Consider the following 17,183-nt stretch of genomic DNA (forward strand, 5'->3'; position numbering starts at 1 on the left):
ACTGTCAGGAAGGTAGCACTACTTCGTCCTATCGAAATGACCTCAGACCATTCATGTTCAGAGTTCATGTATCTGCTATTTATTGGTTCCTCACTCCACAGTTTAACTCTTCTCAGAACCATCCTTGAGGCATAAAGGGCAGGAGTACCAGACCAAAACTGAACCGAAGAATGGTGGTTTCTGTGGCATTTAGTGCTTTTGACTGTGTGGGACTTAGTGCAGATTGTCTGATATTAATGACAGCATTCAAATAACTCTCTTTTTTCATTTCTTATTTCCTGGTTCTGCATAGTTGAGGATTATGTATAAGAGATCTTCAGATAAATTAGACATTGTCATACTTATAGCAGGAAAATTTTCTAATTAATTTCATTTGAACTATTTCTGCTAATCCCTACTAGGGAGTTAAGAATTGAACATGTCTAGCCTCTTAAGGAGAGCAGTTGCTAAGTGACATTAGCACATCTGCCTAAGGTAAGAATAGAAGAAAGCTCTTAATCATAATAACAGCAGCTGTAGTGTGCAAGCACTCCTCTAAACATTGTACATGTACAACTCACTAATCTTCCCAATGACCCTCAGTATTATTATTCTTGTTTTCCAGTAGAGATACCTGAAGCTTAGAAAGGTAAAGTAACTTATTCAAAGTCACATAGCTGGAATTCTCATGGGGTGTGCTCAAACACTACTGTTGAAGGCCTCGCCGCTCATTCTGCTGGACGATTCATCAGAGTTCCCTGGATTTTATGGAGGGACAGAAAGAGAATGAATGGAAGCTGCACTAAGGTCAGAGGTAGTGTCCATATTTGATGTTGATGAAAGAGACAGCATTACTATTCAGTCTTGAACCTCCTCTCTGTTGCTTCGGCAAGAGCACTTACTGATTGTCAGCTATGCATACAGATTTTTATCATTTATCATCAGCTCTTTTAGACTTTGCTTTTTAAATGGAGAATTTCCTAGATGCCCCAAAGTAGAAATAACATGGAATAAAGCAAGCTGCTAAAGAAAGTCAAGTTCCCAAAAATAGGCTTGATAGAACGGCATGGAAAGGCATATATTTTTAGCTAGCAGTTATAAAGCTACTGCATTAAACTGAAGTAACAGTGGTGCAAAGTAGAATGTAATTATTTTCTGTCCAGCACCTGTCTTTGAGTCTGTCACTTCGTTATTCATTTCTGGACATCAGTGAGAAATATTTCTCTCCTTTTTAATCTCTTCCTTATCAGTCAATTGCAGCAGAACATCCCTTAGCTTGAAAGTTGTGTATGGCGAGATGCATGGGAACATTCAAGAAACATTCAAATGTTGAGTCCCTCTCTCATGCAAACACTGCATTTCTTTCAGTTATGATTTTAGCCTCCCCTTCTCCTTTCTTCCTCATTCCTTCTCTCCTTTCCTTCTTTCCTTCCAAAAATATTAACTAGGAGCCTTTAAAGGGCCAGGCACTGTGCAGGGACACACACACACACACACACACACACACACACACACACACACACACACACACACACACACACACACACACACACACACACACACACACACACACACACACACACACACACACACACACACACCACACACATATTTTCTAGATATTTGTTTCTATGGAATAGGAACTGTAGCTAGGTGAAGCTCAGTTCAAAATTTATAACCTTAAAAACAGCATCATAAGAGTAATTTTATTAGTTAAAAAAGCAAATATAGTTCTTAGATGATGAGAAAAGTGCACCTGGGAGTTTTTCTGGCCATAGTTGTTTAAAATAAGAAACAATATAACATATTAGCAGCTAAATGAAGCTAAATTTAGATGTGTGAAAAAATTACACAATTATGTACTACTCAGTGGGTCCCTGAAATTGTGAATAAAAAGGAAATTAGTGGGTTTATACCAGGTACAATGGATAATTCTAATCCCTTGAAAAGAAAGTAGGTTTTATTTTTATTCACCCTTCAGAAAAGAAAAACCTAGTTTTAACTAAATAGTAGAGTGTGTTTGAGGGAATGACACCATTAGTGGCTCTCCATAATTATGTCATCAATCTGAAAAAGCATGTAAGGCCAAGTTTACCCCATATACAGATACCATAATTCTAAGGGTCTAAGACTTGATAGAACTGTGGCAGCCCTAAAATAAACTGGGCAACAGGAAGAATTTTTTTTTTCCAAAAGAATAAATATAATGTGAATGACAAATCCTTTAGTTATTCAAGACAATATTTTATCAAGTATCTCACCATCTTTTACAAAAGGCCACCAGAAACATGACCACCATGCTACCAGGAACTAATGAGGAAGACAGCCCACAGCCACCAGCATGCCTGATGTTGCAAAGGAGGGGCAGCTCAGGAACATTTCTCCAGGTTGCTTGGTTTTTTGAGTCTATCTGTCAGGCTAGTTCAATTCCTCCAAGAATTCCCAGATGTGACAGGCAGTCACCAGCTTTGCTGGGCATGACAAGTTCCATTTCAAGGAGTTCAGTGTGTATTTTCAAGTAGACTGGCTGCTGTTATGGGCCCAGTCAACTTCAGGTTTCAATTGCTTTTCAAGCACTGCTTCACTGAGCACACTCAGCAATCACAGAACCACCCAGACCAGTGTGACAAAGGCTGGCAGAGAACTGGAAAGTCCCTTAAAGGAAAGGCATATTTTAGCAGCTTTCTAAATCAAGCACCCTAAACATACCTTTTTACAGTGACTGATCCTATACCTTCTGATATGGACAAGGAAAGGAGGCATTTCTGGAACTGGGATAAAATCCAGGGAGAAGACGTCCTCCTTGTCTTTGGTGACTTACTTATGCTGACTTGTGAGAGAATATTAGACATTCCTGCTCTCTAACTCAAATTTTTATTAGGCTTTACCTACAGTTTCTAAAATAGCCAGGTTTTAAAAATTTACAAATGTTTTTACTCGGCATCAAACAAAAGAGGTTGAAAAATGGCATCCTACATTTTACACTCACACCAAGTACACATATTAAACACACACACTCACTATGCAAATGGAATTTTCCAGAACTGTCCCTATTTCAAATGTTCTGCCCAGTTTATCGCTCACATCCAAGGCCACCCTGTCTAGATTTTAGTTCTGAAAATATGGTTTCTGGACCCATATTATCCACTATTATGACTCCAAGAGAGAAAGTCAGATTTTGAGTCAACAGATATTTTCTGAACACCTTCTTCAGATGCAAGGCTGGTGTTTTAATTCAATATCTAGTGAAATCAGAAGACTTATATTACGTGGGATATGGCATATTATTTTTTCCTGGTTTTCCTTACCAACACATAATGGACTTATTACAACCCTCTTTAGTGAAAAACAAAATGCATAGAACCTTTCAGGAAAATGGATTTTTGTAAGTTTCAACATATAATAACATTTATTATTATATAACATCATTGTATTGTGACATTTGACAGTTATATAAATAACGTTATAGACAATGTAATATAATGATATACACCCACATAATATATTAGGCCACTTAACTGGCTCTGTGGCTTCAAGCAAGTCATCTAACTTTTACAAAACAACAACACTAACAATATCATCTTCATAGGTTGTTGTGGGAAAAGTGAATTAACACATGTAAAGCAGTCAGAAAAGAACTTGGCATATTCTTGGAGAAACTGAACTGGCTTTACAGGTGAGCTAAAAAAACCAGACCAATGAAAAGGTAAGTGCTCAGTAAATGCTGTTGCTATTATTGTTATTATTGTTATTATTTTTGTTTTATTGTTATTACTTAAAGTCCTAGTTATTAGTTATTAGTTATTATTTAAAGTTATTATTTAAAGTCCTAGTCCCATTATTTGTTTATTATTTTTGTTTTATTGTTATTATTGTTATTATTGTTATTATTTAAAGTCCTAGTTTCCTCATCTGTAAACTGGATGGGTGGATTTAATCTTGACGATCCCTACAGTTTCTTTGTTTTGGCGACCTCTGTTAAAGTCCTTCAATTTTCTATGGAGGGACCAATATCCTAAATCAGTGGATCAGGTTAACATTTAACACAAATGAAAATTTACCCTGAGGTATTAAGAGCTCATGGCAGCAAATGGAAGCATAAGAATAACTGTTTTGTCTTGCTCCATGCAAATAACTTCTGTTTGTTTTTTTATAATGCCAGAATGATGAAATGATATTAAGCAGGTAATTTCTCCTGGGGGCTTAAAAACTTGGCCTAGCTTTGAATGCTTTGGGATCCAGGAGGAGAGAGGCCCAGCTCAGCTTTAACAGGGAGTAGAACAGCTTGTCAACTGGTTGTTTTAGCTCCCTGGAGGCTCACTTGTGCTGATACGGTAATTTTATGTTACAAATCTGGGAGAATGTTTGGACAGGCTGATGGCCAGTTGTTCCAACAACTGCTACTGTAAATCCTTCATTCCCCCAAATGGTTGCTCTCTTTCTCAAATATCTTCCTAAGCAGAATAAATGCTAGTCATGGGGGCTATAAACTGCTTACAATTAGGCTTTGAGCTAGTGAGTATGTCCTCTTTTGAAAAAGAGATTTTTTACCTTACATTACCCTGGATTTAGGCTCCACCAAAATCCAAGGGCTATATTTATTGCACCCAAATGCATTAAAAAAAAGTATTAAAAAATCCTGGTGAGAGACAAAGCAGTCAGGAAGGTACAATTTTTCTAGGGAACAATAGTCCAGAGAAGAAAAAAAAAGTTGCTATTCATCAGTAGTTTGATTTCAATGGCATTTTACAAAATCAACCACTTCCGATTAGACATAGATTTACTGGAAATACCCCTTTCAAAAACAAAAGGAAAAGAAAGACAAAAAGATAAATAGAGCATATATGAGAGAAAGAATGAAAGAGGATTCTCTTTGGTGGTTCGAACTGGTTTCTAACATTGTCCCTGATACAGCTTCCATTGAACATAAAGCATATACTGCACAGTGACCCAAGACCTCTTCAATAATAGGTCACTGTTTTGTTGGTCAATAGCTGGTATGTAAGTAAGCTTGCTGGCTGTATTATACCCAGGAAACAGGAAGCTTACAATGGAACTTTTACCAGGACCAGCATTATAGCCACATTCATGGAGAATGCAAAATCAAACAAGGTAGGACTGGCAGGGGTACATCAGTGAAAGGCTGCATTCACCACAGATGTCAAGTACAAGCTGGGTCTTCATATTTCTTTTCGTCACGCCATTTCTTGTTATGCTGTGGCTCCTTCACATGGACTGTCTATTTAGGGGACAAAGGTTCTCTAGTAGGTTATATTCCATAATGTCTAAGAATCCATGACACTCACCAAGTCTGCAAATTGCCCAATAAACTGTTTGGACATTAAGTGGATTCAAATTAATTGTATTATATAAACTTCACAAGTGAAAAGGGACAAGTAGTAAAGGTCGTCTCTACATTATCCTCTGTTCAAATGCTGGAATATTCAGTACATGATCATAAATAGCATTCATGTGCAATGTTAATGCTTAGGAAGGGCTTTGTTAAGCAGAGGTGGGGTTGGCATGTTTCTTAATCCAAAGTTTTTTCAAGTGTTCTCAGCAGGGTCATAACACTGATTAACAGGATGACCCCAAAATTTATACTTGCCAAGGCGGATCCCCTACTCAAAGTAGTTTTGAGAATCATAGTGGAGAACCATGGTAGAAGAAGCTGCTAGTAGTACTGAGTCATGTATCCTTATAACCAGACACCTATTCTTTTCTAATAGCATGGCTGGGGGACTTAAGTGCACTATCCATATCTTTTCCCAATAAAACCCAACCTAATGTTTTCAGTGGGGAAATCTCACTGTAACATAATGAATAATTTAATCCTAAAAATGTATACTTACGAATGGTATGAAAAAATGCCAATATTTTAATGTTAAATGAAAATTTTTACTTTAAAAATATATGCTTAATTACAACTGTATTTGAAACAAAATAAATCTAAAAATTTACACATAGAAAACACATAGAAGGAAAAAATAAAAGTCACTGGTGCTTGTGGGGCTGTGGGTGATAGTTTTCCTCCTTTCATTTTTTAGTGGTCTCTAAATTTTCTATAAAAAACATATTTTCAATTAGCAGATATTACTTTCACAATGGAAGAAATAAACAAAATCAAAACTACATTAAAAATTAAGTTTAAGATGATTGTTCACTGAGAGATGTAAAATTAATTTGTAAAAAATAAAAGAATCTGAAATATGAAAGAGTCTTTCTTTGTAAATGAATCATAGAATAAAAGAAAAGCAGTGTCAGAGGGACTTAGAGATCATCTAGATTGTGTGTTCCATCTGATCAGGTCATTTTAAGGTGAGATTTTTAGGCTGGAGAGTTGAAAGTCTGTTCTTCTCACATTAGAAGAGAGAAGAAAAAACACAAGATTTTTATTCAAACAAGTCTGGATTCAAATCTTAATGCTGTTCCATAACTCTGTGTGCCTTGGGCAAATTACTTAACCTCTCTCAACTTCAGAGAGGGAAGGTGACAATAATGGCAACTTCTTACTGTGTTTTTCAGATTTAAATGAGAGGGAAATATATATACACACATGTATATAACTGCTTAATCATTAAAGCACCCTCAAAATGGCAGCTTTTAACATTATCATTATTATTTGACTTCTCTGATTCCTCGGTGGCCCCCAGGCCAGAAGTATTTTGATGCCATTTCTCTTGGGTTTAGAAAAGAATGAAGATAAGTACTGAAATCTCTGTCCTGTGTCTCCGGTACTGGATAGGATAAATATTTAAGGTCATGGAATATTTTTTTAATGGACAAGTTATTGTGATATCATCTTTTTTTTTTTTTTTTTTTTTTTTTTTTGCAGTACGCGGGCGTCTCACTGTTGTGGCCTCTCCCGCTGTGGAGCGCAGGCTCCGGACGTGCAGGCTCGGTGGCCATGGCTCACAGGCCCAGCCGCTTCGCGGCACGTGGGATCCTCCCGGACCGGGGCACGAACTCGCGTCCCCTGCATCAGCAGGTGGACTCTCAACCACTGCGCCACCAGGGAAGCCCTGTGATATCATCTCTTGATCTCCATTGTCCTCCAGCTTCTTCCCCACTTTTTCTTTTCCTTTATTTCAATTTCACATAGCAGTTTCTACTCACTGTCTCATTCCTTTCAGTCTCATTCTCTCTTTTTTTTTTTTTTTTTTTGCGGTAGGCGGGGCTCTCACTGTTGTGGCCTCTCCCGTTGCGGAGCACAGGCTCCGGACGCGCAGGCTCAGCGGCCACGGCTCACGGGCCCAGCCGCTCCGCGGCATGTGGGATCTTCCTGGACCAGGGCACGAACCCGTGTCCCCTGCATTGGCAGGCGGACTCTCAACCACTGCACCACCAGGGAAGCCCTCATTCTCTCTTGAATGTACCCTATTCATAGGATTTTTGCCCACAACGCCACCAAAACCATGCTCCTTAAGGCCACCAGTGTACTCCATCTTGCTAAATCTGGTGGCAGACTTTTAATACTTATAGTACTTGATGCGTTAAATGCACAAGATCATACATTTATTATAATATATATTTCCATGTATTTATTTTATTTTGTCACCAGCAAATCCCATTAACAAGTCCCCGGAAATAAAAACAATCTGGGTAATAAAGTCTAACCTTTTTTCCTTTGTGCTTAGTCTAGTGTCACTTGCTCATAGGGTGCCGCCGGCAGAGGCCTTGCGCCTGGCCCTTCGGGCCAGAGTTCCTAGCGCCGAACGTCTGTGCTGACGCCTCAGCTGGGCAGGCTGTGTGCAGAGGCGCTGCGCCCGACACTGCAATTCAAGATGGCAGCAGTGGGCTGTGTGCAGAGGCGCTGCGCCAGACACTGCAATTCAAGATGGCGGCAGTGGGCTGTGTGCAGAGGCGCTGCGCCCGGCATTGCTATCTGGAGCCGGAACAGCACGGCCCCGCCAACCTACCAGAACTCCGCTCCCTCCCATATGACACGATCCCTATAAAGGAGTTCCGCCCACAGCCTGTCAAAAGACCGTGTACTCTAGAGCGTGAGCTCACGCCTCTCCATTCGCTGATCAAAGAATAAAACTTTGCTTTGCTTCTGCACTGAACACGGTCTCGTTGTATTGGCTCAAATGACATTGGGCAGGAGGACTTTTGTTGGGGCCAGACTTGAAAGGGTCAGTACCAATTTCTTTACTATTTCTTCCCCACTGGAATGTAGACTGAAATGAGGACAGGTACTGTTGTATCCCTAGCGCCTAGAATAGTGCCTGGCATGTGGCAAGCATACAATAAAGGTGTGTGGAATGAATGACTGCAAAAGTAGTCTGTTCAGCAAAAATCTATTGCAGGTAACAACAGACTGCCTTTCCCTGAAGGAGACCCTGAGGGGAATGTGAATGTATGTTCCAAGCTGAAGTCCACCCCATGGATGCCATGGGCAGTTCCTGAGCACATTCTGGACTTCTGTTCAGTGCTTATAATTTGTTGGTATGTGTAATGATTTGGCTTTAAGAGATGCATTTCCCACTTGGATTTTTCTGCAGTGAGCTTCAGTTGCAAATGCCCTTGTTTATGTGTATATGATGTATGCTGTGCCTGACATCTGCTCTGCTTCCTGCCCCTCCGTGTGCCTGTGCCCACAGGGCATCTGGGAGCTGACTGGCATGTTACAAGGGTTAGAAATTCTCTCTGAGCTCTCTGGTTTATTCTGTTGGGGATGAGAAAGCTACTAAGTATTCCTAAGCTGGCAGAGTGACAGAATCAACCCACACAAGGAGATAAAACAGCTGTAGTGGAAATGGAGAGCTTCCGAGGACCAATGAAAGAGGAAGACAAAGAGCTTATGGCTCACGGATGGCAGATGGTTGAGGTCTGGTTAGGAAATGAGTTGTTGAGAAACATTTTATCTTAGGCTGAGTTGGAACATGGGCATTTAAAGCTATGCATAGGCTAGTGACAGTCCTAGCAATCTCAAACTTTATCTATGTCAGGATTGGGGTCCTCTCCTTCAACACCCTGATCCGTTTTTTTTTGTCCACAGTAGAACTTGCAAGTTGGTTCTTGCAAGCCCTGAGTTTTGGGGATGCTGATGGGGGTGTTATCTGGGCCCTGTACCCTTTCCCCAGAGCACTCAGCCCTTCCAAGGGCATCTCTCTGAAGCTGCAGGGGCTAAGTATGGTGCGTTGAGGTCTGCTGCATTGAGGCTCTAGAAATATAGGTACTAAAAGAGGAGATTTCCATGACTGGAAAAGGAGCTTTCCATTCAAAGTGGCTTTCTGACTTCAGTGTTTCTAAAGGCACTATCTGGGACAGAGATTACTTCCCTGTGTCTCCTGCCAATGGATGTGCATGTTTTTGGCAATGTGAAATGGGGGCATGGGGGGAAGGAATGAACAAATAAAAAGAGAGGAAGAAAGATAAATGAGAAGCACTGTTGTTCAATTCTTTGGAAAGATTATTCATCCACCCCAATAATCCCTCTTTTTTCCTTAGAGATAGTGTCACAGAGTGAAAAGAGCAAAAGCTTTGGGATTAGATACATCTGTGCTTGAATCCGGACTGTTTCATTATGATGCTGCCTTAGGCAAGAAACCTAATTTCTCAAACCTTAATTTCTTAATCTGTAAAATTGGAGAAATATCTATCACATAGGATTGTTTTGAGTCTTAAATGAAATATGAGCATAGGGTTTGGAATAGAGCCCACCCTGAATAAGTTTAAAAAGTTATAAAAAAGGGTGGGGGGAGAAAATACAGCATGAGACATGGCACACGTAGGCGTTGTTTGCTAATGTATTCAGCAAACATTTAAATGGAGCATCTACGTTATATCTAAAAATGTGTGACTTGCTGGGCAAGATGGATATGCCTTCATCGAGGCTAAAGTTGCAGATAGACAAAAACACATGCAAACATAAACAAATGAGAGAACTGTCAAGTGTGATAAATGCTAATAGGAAACAAATAGCAGAATGAAAGGGGGAACTGCTTTATATAGGGTGTTCAGGGAAGGCTTCCTGGAGGAGGTGATGGTCAAGCTGAGAATGAAGAATAAGAAAGCACCAGCCACATGAAGACTGGAGGGAAAGGTTTCAGGCAAAAGGAAGGATATAAGCAAATGTCTTGAGACCAAAGAAGACACAGGGTTGTTTGACGTACTGAAAGAAGACCAGAGTGTCTGAGATGAGAGACCAGTGCTAGAGCAAGGAGAGAAAAACAGGGTGAAAATATTGGTAGTCATTCCTCCGGAAAATCTATTTTGAGAGTTGGCCACCTCCTGCCCCTAAATGCTGTGCTGTAAGAGATTTCTCCCTTTGGTTATCATTCTGTCCTCTACAAGTATGGAAACAAAACGATGCCATTTGGTGGAAGTGCAAGTTTGCCCAAATGTTTGAATCATTAGTATTTGACTGTTTCTTAGTGTCGTTAGATGAGAAGATGGTGGGTTTTTGTTAATACTCTATGCTCTGCTGTTCTCCACAACAACTGAAACTGTCCCCCCATTAGCTCAGTAACAGAATTCCTCCAGCCCATTTCCTGGGGAAGCCTGGCAAAAGGACTCATACTCCAGACTTTGCATTCATGTAGCACCTGCTGGAACCTGCTTGGTGGAATTTGTTTTTCCCCTGACCCAGGTCCCCTTGGAGGCCAACCACTGCCAGAAAAACTCAAACTCCATTTCTTGGCTCCCAAGTCAGCCTGCCTCTACCCAGAGGGCTGAGAGCTGTAATGCTCCTCCCCCTGGGTGGAGGCTGCCCTTCCTCCCACCTGGAACTTTATTTCACTCAGATCTGGAGGCTCTGTGTTCCCTGACCTTCAAAACCAGAGCAGTAGACTTTGAACAGGTGACGACAGTAAGGTAGGAGTGGTAAGGGGAAGCCTGATCAGACCACTTGCTAGCTGAGTGACCTCTAGTCACTCCAAGCAACTTTTCTGTCTGTAAAAATAGGGATGGCATTATTTGCCTCTGCTGTAGGGAAGATAAAATTGCAAAAAGCAACTGGCAATCTAGGGATGAATTACTCCCTTTCCTCCCTCCTCTTCCACTTCATTCCTTTCTTCCCTTCCCTCCACCAGTCGGCGACGCCTTGAGCCTCTTGTCTTTTATCACTGAATGGCTCGTCGCTGGCATGTGCAGACAGCCCATGATGTGGTGTGAGACCCCAACAGTCATTCTCACCACTGTTATTAGTCATGGCCGAGCGCATGGAGGAGGATGTGATCACAACATTTAAAATCAAGTCAGTTTGGGGCCAGTTTTACTTAATAATTTTCTCTTTCTCTGCCCAGCCCCCCACCAGGCCTGCTCTCATTGTATCAGGATACTTCATTTGCTGGTATCTTTGAAAAAGGAGGAGTTTCACATAAGGCAACTTTTAATTTATTTCACAGGGGTGGGGTCCAGACATCAGCAGTTTGTAAAACTCCCCAGGTGATTCTAATGTGCAGCCAAGGTTGAGAATCACTATTAAGTGGTTTCTTAACACCCCGAGCCTCTACACTTCTGTGAACTATGTGTCTATGTTTCTATGAATTAAAAACGAGAAGAAGTAGGGTAAGGAAACTAATGTGGCTGCCATGGGCCAATGCTAAGGCCCACAAGGACGGGGGAAGTGTTAGTCACATTGCTATGGAATGAAGATGACAGACCAGCTCCAGAACAAGGCCTGAGCACTGGCCCTACAGTTGATAGCCATGTGCTGACAACAAACAGTAGAAGTGGGCTGAGAATAAAGAAAATACAAAGGCCAAATGAGAAGGAAAAAGAAAGGAAGTATTATTTAATGTAAAGGAGGAGATTAGTGGGTAAAATATTTAAATTCCCTTTAAGGGAGAAGATGGTCAAGTAAAAACCCAAAGATAAATGATAGAGATAATAGTAGTAGGAGTGCTCTTTATGCAGTGTATGTTTGTCTTCTGATTGGGAAAAATTTTCTCAGGTCAAGGTTTGGGTTTGGGCAAGGCAGATCATGAATTGGGAGAATGATATATTGGGCAACATGTGATCAACACCAGGCTAATGGCCCTGCCTGAAACCTTGGAATTTGATGAATGTATTCATTTACTGAGCCTCACATCTAATAAGAAGCATAAATACTAATATAGAAGGAAGTGTGGCTGAATGAGATCAAATGATAGAAGGTATTTTATACACATTGATTAGCATGGAAGAGAAAGCAGAAAGTATCTGGTTTCAGAAACCTGGTTTACAAATAATCCACACATACAAATAGCCTCTCTAGCTCCTTCCCATTTATCCGCCCCCCCGCCCCCGGCAACCCTCCACTCCCCTCTTCCTCCTGCAAACACTGTGGGTCAAAACCAAAACTTACATGTTTGAGTAAAATTGTGGAATCAGAAGTAGAGGAAGTGTCTTACACTGTTGGTGGGAGTGTAAATTGGTGCAGCCACTATGGAAAACATTATGGAGGGTCTTCAAAAAACTAAAAATAGAGTTGCCATTTGATCCAGCAATCCCACTCCTGGGCATACAGCTGGACAAAACTATAGTTTGAAAAGACATACGCACCCCTATGTTCATAGCAGCACTATTTACAATAGCCAAGACATGGAAGCAACCTAAGTGTCCATCAACAGATTAATGGATAAAGAAGATGTGGTGTATATATATATATATACAATAGAATATTATTCAGCCATAAAAAAGAATGAAATAATGCCATTTGAAGCAACATGGATGGACTTAAGAGATTGTCATACTGAGTGAAGTTAAGTCAGAAAAAGACACATACCATATGATATCACTTATATGTGGAATCTAAAATACGACACAAATGAACATATCTACGAAACAGATACAGACTCACAGACATAGAGAACAGACTTGTGGTTGCCAAGGGGGAGGTGGGGTGGGGAAGGGAAAGATTGGGAGTTTGGGGTTAGCAGATGCAAATTAGTATACATAAGATGGATAAACAACGAGAACCTACTGTATAGCACAGGGAACTATATGCTATATCCTGTGATAAACCATAATGAAAAAGAATATGAAAAAGTATATAAACTGAGTCACTTTGCTGTACAGCAGAAATTAACACATTGTAAATCAACTATATTTCAATAAAATTTTTAAAAAAGAGCTGTGAAAAAAAAAAGAAGTGGAGAAAGGGAATAAGCTGGGAAACACCTATTTTGGAGAAGTGATTTTCAAACTTTAGTCCTATGATCTTTAGTTGAATGAACTGTTACTGGAGAAGGGTTACAGAACTAAGATGAATTTAAAACAGAGAAAGGGTGGGCTGGTGTCTGTCATATTCAGCATGTTTTTTATTCTTGCCTTTACCCATCATGAAGATGCTGTAGGAAGCAGAGTTTGGAAATGGTTTGAATATGACAGTTGACATCAGAAGATTTCCAAAAAAGACTCAACATCCTACCTCTTCATTGCCCTTCCCACCTGTATTTCCCCCTTCATTTGTTATAGTACCTTAAAGTCCCCTAATCAATAATTCCTTTGGTTCAATAAGTTTCCTCTATTGGAAGCTCAAGTATGTTATGGAGGTCAAAGAACTATCACTCCTGCTGCTGGGATTCCAGGTTCCCAGACAAGATGCTCTGCAGGGAGGACTTGGAATTGTAGGAGGTGGGAGATGGGTCACAATGGAGGAACAAGATGGGGATGTCCCAAAGAAGGGAATGACAATCTTTTCCTTCTTTCCTACATTTCTTGGTTTCTTGTTCTCAGACTCTTTATAGCAAACCAGAATTTTGCTAAATTATTTACATTGCTTTATGAGAAAATGGATTCTGGGTTGTAAATAGATCCTTGGATCACAGCCCATTTATAAGCTGATGACTTCCTGAGATGCATGATTGACTGTTTTGCATGGAAGAGATTACGTGTACAAACTCTTATTGAGAAATGTGGCGGTTCACACATTTAAAAATTTCTCAGAGTTTAAATATTTATCCAAATGGGATTATCTCTGAGGAACTAAAAGGAATGTGAGACAATGTTTATGGCTCCCATGATTCTAATTTGGTTGCTACCATGGAGAGGTCTCTAATGTAGTGGTTCTTAACTCTTTGGGGTTATTTGTACCTTGGGGAATCTGAGAATTGAATGCATTCTTTCCATGAAAGGCATACACACACACACAGAATCTTATGTATATTTTCAGGGGATTCGCAGAACTCCCTAGAGACTTCTAGTCGTTCTTAAACACTAGGCTAAGAATTGTTAGCCTATTGAACTCAGGGAAAACACTAGCCCATGTATTCCTATTTACAACAGAAAAATTCCTATTTGGGAATAGGCTGTAGGGTAGGGGTGAAGAATCCATCCTGGTGCTTGTAGAGCCTACTGCATTTAACATTTGAGAGAGGATTCAAGATCTTGCACAAAATACAGAAAGATGTATAAGGCACAGTCTTTTTCCTCAAAGAAAATTAGGTATGGAGAGGCTGGAGTATAAGGGACAAGAGTAGTAGTACTGGTAGCTGTGCCTGGAAAGGAGGACTAGATCTGGATCACGGAGGATCCTGAATTCTAGGTTAAGAAGCTGCACCTTAATTCTGAAAGCCAGTATGTTCCAGCCTACAGTCATCCTTGTACAATCTTCATCTTTTGGCCATATCTATATCCCAACATGACAATTAGATCTTTTTTTCAAACTGATTCCCCTTTAAAACTTATATTTTTAAAGGCTTAATATATACTTATATTTTGCATTTTATTGTAATCATTTCAAATACATATGCAAAAAACTATATCTCCTAAAATAAAAATATGAATTTGCATTCTACCTAAAATGATCTCATGCAATCATCAGTAGGTATTCTTCACTTTGGGAAACACTAGAGAGTGCGATGGGGACTTCTGAGTGGGTGGGAGGTTATGTTATGAGAGATGCTCTGTAAAAGGAATCCTTCAGCAGTTGAGTGTCAGTTGGAATGGAGAGCTTGGCGGTGGTGAGACCAAGTAGACACCAATGGTCTAGGTGAACATGGTGAGACCCTAGACCAGGGAGGCAGAGGGAAAATGCAGACTGGAGGTGAGATGGAGTCTTCCTAGAGTTGGAACTCAAACCAACTGTCATGTAAACCATTTAGTAAGTCAGCTCCTAAAGGAATAATATAATACAATAATATGTTTATTTCTGTGCATTATTTATATTTAATTATTTATATTTTAATGCTTGTTATATTTTCCCTTTGCCTTAATCTACTAATATTTAATGAATATGGTTGAAAAAAGTCAGGAGCATTAAAGTTCTATGCATTTTTATTGGTTATGAGAGAATGTGAGACCTGGATAGTGGGGTTAAAAATCAGATGGCCATTTTCTGTATACTTCTCTGGTCTTTCCCAATTTTTTAAATTTTTCTGGTTAGCTGAAAAATAGACATGATTCTTGTCCCATTGCTGTGCAGCTCAAATGACACAAGGAGTGCAACAGACCTTTGTCTATTATAAAGTGTTATTATACATCATTAAATGAAAGGTGTTATTATGATCAGCTGTCTTGGCAAGGAATTGTGTAAATGACATTTCCTTCAAATTTCTTTTTTATTTCAATGAATATTTTGTGAGAAGACACAGGAGAGTTGATCTCTAATTGGGACTTCTAGTTAGTCTGATTAAGATATTATGCTGGAAAAGAATAATTTCACTTTGCCCTTGATGCAGAAATTTCAAGTGATTTGGACACTGTACTTACATTTTCCTTGTAGGAATATAATGGCTACAGGGGCAGAGGGCATTCCAGGAATATCAACCAACAATGTATTCTTTTATTTTCCTTCCAGGACTCTAAAAATCTACTAAATATTTGTTCAGATTATTCTAGGAATGAAAGAGAAAATTGGCTCCTACTTTAAAGTCATTTTAACTTGGTCATACCTGATATTTTGAATATGGAATCAGCTGAAATATGGTGGAAAGAGCAGAGGACTTGCAGAAAGATGTTCTTGGTTCAAGTCTTGGGGTTGCCACTGACTAAGCTACATGACGTTGGGCCTGTCACTTAAGTCTTTGAGTCTTGGTTTCTCGCTGTAAAATGGAGATTCTAATACTGACCTTAGCAAGGTTGATTGTAGTATCAAATAAGATGACAAGAAAATTGTCTTCATTAAAAATAAAGTGCTATATAGACATCATCATCATTGTTACAATAAAAGTATTTATTGAATGCTTTACATATGTTAACTCATTTAATCCTTATAATTAACCCCATAACATAAATATTATTATTATCTCAACTTTCTGGAGGAGAAAACTAAAGAGATTAAATAACTTGCTAATGGCATGTATTAAATGACAGATCTGGGATTTGAAGCCAGGCAAACTGACTCCAAAGCCTTCATCATCCTTATTCCTAGAATAGTGATATTCTATCACCTAAAAGAGTTTCAGAACTTCCAAAAATTAATCAGTAACTCAGTGTGTTTTGAGAACTAATATGAAAACATTTTTAATGGAACAATATTGCTCCTCTATCCTCTTTCCATCTCATTTAAGACGTTTGGATTTAAATTGTTACGATGATAGTCAAATGAACTTAAAAGGAGCTAGGTACAATTCAGCACTGATCTCAAAGAGCATTTCTATTTCTCCCCATACACTGTGTTAGACAGAACTGTTTTCTAAACTTGATACATGACTTTGACTTTCAGCCGTTTGGCCTAAAAAGCCTTTTTTCAGCTCTAAGAGGTTTTATTTCATTCATGACCACACGAGACCTACTGCACTTGTTTGGCCATTGGTGTTAAACAGGGAAGGTGCAGGCTCACTCCCCTCCTATCACATGGGAGTTTACATATAAATATGTTTCCTCTTTTCTGTCCTCTCTATCCGTGGTGATGAGCAAGGAAGGAAGACGGAACGTGAAGATGGATGACAAGTGACTCAAGTCAAACTGTGCCCCAGTGACAATTATAACTATCGATAGGACTAGGGAGAAAACGAGGGTAAGAGCAGGTATCTGTGCTTGTACTCTGATTAGCATCTGTAGTGACTTGTCACATAACTGTAATGATAGCTGAGGTTACTGAGTATTTCCTAGGAGCCACAAACTGTGCCAACATTCTTTGCATAGGCTGAAACACTCAACTCTCCCAGCATCCCAGGGTGGTGGAGGGGTAACTGGGATCTTCAGGAATATCTCCTACACGATGCTAAGGTATCAATGCGTCAAGGTACGCTAACTGCTCCTGTCTATGGTATTAAGAGTCTTACAAACATCTATTTTTCTAAGCAAGGAACATCTTGCACTTTGTGGTTCTC

The 17,183-nt window shown here is 39.7% G+C and overlaps 1 protein-coding gene across 12 annotated transcripts in view; it reads right to left on the reverse strand.

The window, feature by feature from the left end:
- The window catches only part of TRPM3 (transient receptor potential cation channel subfamily M member 3), a 1,004,761-nt gene that overhangs the window by 150,227 nt on the left and 837,351 nt on the right, over positions 1-17,183 (reverse strand). The window contains exon 1 of one of the 12 annotated variants that reach the window (XM_079927583.1): positions 7,597-8,372. The exons of the other annotated variants lie outside the window; for them this stretch is intronic. The gene's annotated coding sequence lies outside the window, so the exon portion shown is untranslated. Of the gene's footprint in view, positions 1-7,596; positions 8,373-17,183 lie in introns of those variants that run through there. 12 annotated transcript variants of the gene reach the window in all.

Source organism: Stenella coeruleoalba (genome assembly GCF_951394435.1).
Source record: "Stenella coeruleoalba genome assembly, chromosome: 7".
Lineage (NCBI taxonomy): Eukaryota > Metazoa > Chordata > Mammalia > Artiodactyla > Delphinidae > Stenella > Stenella coeruleoalba.